Genomic DNA, 4,508 nt, shown 5'->3' on the forward strand with positions numbered 1-4,508 from the left:
TGGGCCTCGCGGGCCGGCGGCGGGGCTGGCGTGGCGGAGCGCCACGCGGCGGTGCGCGGTTCGTCCGGGCACGGCGGGTGGACGTGTCCGGCCCTCCGGATTTCGTCCGGCGGCGCGGAGAGGAAAAATTTGCTAGGGTTTCGTCCGGAATTCGGGGAAGGGGTCTATATATAGAGGTAGAGGGAGCTAGGAGTGTCCAAATGGGGTGCGGTTTTCGCCCACACGATCGTGATCGAACGACCGAGAGCATGAAGGGGAGTTAGATGGGTTATTGGGCTGTTTTGGAGGGGTGTTGGGCTGCAACTTAAAAGAGGCCTTTGCGGGAGTGCGGTTAACCGTTGGAGTAACAAACGAGCTCCAAATGACCCGAAACTTGACAGATGGTCTACCGGTGCTATACCAGGGCCACTTGGCAAGGCTCGGTTCATTCCGAGAACGTTCAACACCCGCACACGAAAATGAGACAAGAGGGGTGCGCCGGTGCATGTGGGAGTGTCGGATTGCGAAACGGACAACGGGGAAAATGCTCGGATGCATGAGACGAACACGTATGCAAATGAGATGCACATGATGACATGATATGAGATGCATGACATGAATAAAATGAAAAAAAAAGACAAAACCCAACCACGGAGGGAATATATCATATCGCATAGCCGAAAATGGCAAGAGTTGGAGATACAAATATGGAAAATTACATCCGGGGTGTTACAACACTCCACCACTACAAGAGGATCTCGTCCCGAGATCTAGGACTGAAAGAACTCCAGATATTCGGAACGGAGGTGATCCTCATGCTCCCAGGTGGCTTCTCGGTCGGAATGGTGTGACCACTTCACTTTCAGGAATTTGATTGACTTGTTGCGAGTCTTGCGCTCGGTTTCTTCAAGAATAGCAACGGGGTGCTCATGATAAGAGAGATCTTCTTGGAGGTCGATCTCTTCGAAGTTGATAGTGCGCTCAGGAGTCTTGAAGCACTTGCGAAGCTGTGACACGTGAAACACATCGTGCACGTTTGCAAAGTTGGATGGAAGCTCAAGTTGATAGGCGAGGTCGCCTCTTTTGCCAATGATCTTGAAAGGACCCACATATCTAGGGGCAATCTTCCCTTTAATACCGAAGCGACGAGTGCCTTCCATTGGAGAGACGCGGAGGTAGACATGGTCTCCGATTTCAAAAGCCAAGTCACGGTGCTTGCTATCATAGTAACTCTTCTGTCGCGATTGCGCGGCTTTGAGATTCTCACGAATGACTTTGCACATTTCTTCGGCTTCTGTGATCAAGTAGTTGCCAAGAAGTTGGCGTTCACCTGTCTCAGACCAGTTAAGAGGAGTACGACACTTTCTGCCATAGAGAATTTCGAATGGGGCCTTGCCCGAACTCGCTTGGAAGCTGTTGTTGTAGGAGAACTCGGCATATGGAAGACAATCTTCCCACTTCATGCCAAAGGAAATGACACAAGCCCTGAGCATATCTTCAAGGATTTGATTGACTCGCTCGACTTGGCCACTTGTTTGAGGATGGAAAGCTGTGCTGAAACGAATGTTGGTGCCCATGGCCGTTTGAAAGGAGTCCCAGAACTTAGAAGTGAAAATGCTTCCACGATCTGAAGATATCAATTGTGGAATACCGTGCAAGGAGACAATTCTGGAGGTGTATAGCTCTGCCAGCTGAGCTGCTATGATAGATTCTTTGATAGGAAGAAAATGAGCCACTTTGGTAAGCTTGTCAATGACAATGAAGATAGCATCATTTCCACGCTTGGACTTAGGAAAACCAGTCATGAAGTCCATCTCGATATGGTCAAACTTCCATTCCGGAATAGCAAGAGGTTGAAGGAGACCAGCTGGTCGTTGGTGTTCTGCTTTCACTCTTCTGCAGACATCACATTCATTCACGAATTGAGCAATCTCTCGCTTCATTCGAGTCCACCAATATGATTGCTTGAGGTCATGGTACATCTTTGTACTTCCAGGATGAATGGATAGGAGGGAATTGTGTGCCTCATTCATGATGACTTTTCTCAGATCACCTTTTGGAACCACAATTCGATCCTCGAAGAAAAGAGTATCTTTGTCATCCAAGCGATAGCACTTGTATTTAGGAATGCCCTTGTCAATACCACGTTTCACCTTCTTCACCATGGTATCCAGGAGTTGTGCCTCACAAATTTGATCTTCCAAAGTAGGAGAGACTATGAGGTTGGCAAGAAATCCTTGAGGAACAACTTGAAGATTCAGCTTGCGGAAGGCTTCACAGAGATCCAATTGAAACGGCTTGAGAATTAGACTGTTGCAATAAGCCTTTCTGCTCAGAGCATCTGCAATCACATTCGCCTTGCCAGGAGTATATTCGATACTCGGATTGTACTCCTGAATCATTTTGACCCATCGAGTTTGCCTGAGGTTAAGGTTGGGTTTAGTGAAGATATACTTGAGGCTCTTGTGATCGGTGAGAATGTCCACTTGCCTTCCCAATAAGAGATGTCTCCATGTTATCAATGCATGGACAACTGCCGCCAACTCAAAATCGTGAGTGGGGTAGTTCTTTTCGTTGGGCTTCAACTGACGAGAGGTATAGGCCACAACTTTCTTCTCTTGCATCAACACAGCACCGAGACCTTGAAGGGAAGCATCACAGAAAACTTCGAATGGCTTGGATTCGTCAGGAGGAGTCAAGACAGGAGCTGTGACTAGCTTCTCTTTGAGGGTGTTGAAAGCGACGTCACACTCAGGCGTCCAGACATACTTGACATGCTTCTGGAGGAGGTTTGTGTTATGATTGACGTAAGTAGTTTCAGGATCACTTCTTGATCACTTCTAGTTTCTCGACCGATGCGTTGCTTCTCTTCTCGCTCTCACTTGCGTATGTTAGCCACCATATATGCTTAGTGCTTGCTGCAGCTCCACCATATTACCCCTTACCTACCTATGAGCTTAAATAGTCTTGATCTCGCGGGTGTGAGATTGCTGAGTCCTCGTGACTCATAGATTCTACCAAAACAGATGCAGGTGCCGAGGATACTGGCGCAGATGGCGCAACTGAGCTGAAGTGGGAATTTGATGAGGCCCTTGGTCGTTATTATGTATCGTTTCCAGATGGTCAGTAGAGGAGCCCAGTCGGGACGATCGGGGATCTAGCATTTGGGGTTGTTTTCTTTTCATTTGAACTTGACCGTAGCCGGTCTATGAGTGTATTTGAATGATGTATGATCTTAAATTATGTATTGTGTGAAGTGGTGATTGTAAGCCAACTCTCTTTATCCCATTCTTGTTCATTACATGGGATTGTGTGAAGATGACCCTTCTTGCGACAAAACTACTATGCGGTTATGCCTCTAAGTCGTGCTTCGACACGTGGGAGATATAGCCGCATCGTGGGTGTTACAAGTTGGTATCAGAGCCAGGTTATCAACATGCTACAGGAACTTATAATAGCAAAGCAAGGCATGGCATGAATCTACTCAAAGCATAGACCAAAAGTCCCTTACTGACCATAAGCCAAAAAGGATCAGAAAATATGATGGCACCCACGTAAACATAGCAAGTTTCGTTAACAGATTTCAGCAAACAAAGCATGGCATTGAAATAATTACGAAGGCACCTTCGTGAGCTCGATGCACTCACTACAGAGCACCTCATGATAAACTAAGCATACATACATCAAGAAGACATGTCATAGAAGCTATACATGGCAAGAAACAACATCATAGCATATCCGGACCAACTATAACAACCTCGGCCAAATTGAATAACATGTAAACAATCTGCCAGGAAACATTTTGAAGCAAAAGTAGAGCACGAAAATGACATGCTAGGCTACTCCAAAATTGCAACCAGGACCATGAATGGATAGAGCAAAACAATGTTTTCAAAACACCCTTACTGAAGTATCTCAAATAATACACGGATCTCTCTGTAGCAACATGTTTACGTGGCATGAAAATTACAGCAGAACAGGGACTAAAATCAGCATTAACCCGAAGCCTAATTTGCATGCTTGCGCTAGTCACCACATTGATCACAAAAATACATGGTAAGCACCTCTGTAAAGAAGACATAGCCTAGTTTAAAACACATTTAGGGACCAAGTTCATAGGATGCACACATCAATCATGGCAAAAATGACAAAAGAGCTCGTGCTGATAAGATTCTGAAACTAACATTATGAAGCCCTCTTCCAACAGCATTTCGGGCATCAAGATTACCTCAAATGTAAATGATGCAATGGAATAAAATGATGTACTCTTCGAGGCGAACAACTTGACATATTACACACCCAAAACGGAGCTACGGGTGCGAAGATGCGATGCGACAAAGATGCAACGAGGGGGGAAAAGTCAACCGGATCTGGCCGGATTGGATCTGGTCGGAGGTTCGCCGGAGTCGGGGCGCGGCCGGAGGGAGGAGAGGCTGGGGCGGCCGGAGGGAGGAGAGGTCGGGGCGGCTGGAGGGAGGAGGTCCGACGGAGGGCGAGGACGACGCGGCGGCGGGGCGTCCGGAGGCGGC

The sequence above is a fragment of the Triticum dicoccoides genome, chromosome 2B (assembly GCF_002162155.2).
Source record: "Triticum dicoccoides isolate Atlit2015 ecotype Zavitan chromosome 2B, WEW_v2.0, whole genome shotgun sequence".
Taxonomy (NCBI): Eukaryota; Viridiplantae; Streptophyta; class Magnoliopsida; order Poales; family Poaceae; genus Triticum; species Triticum dicoccoides.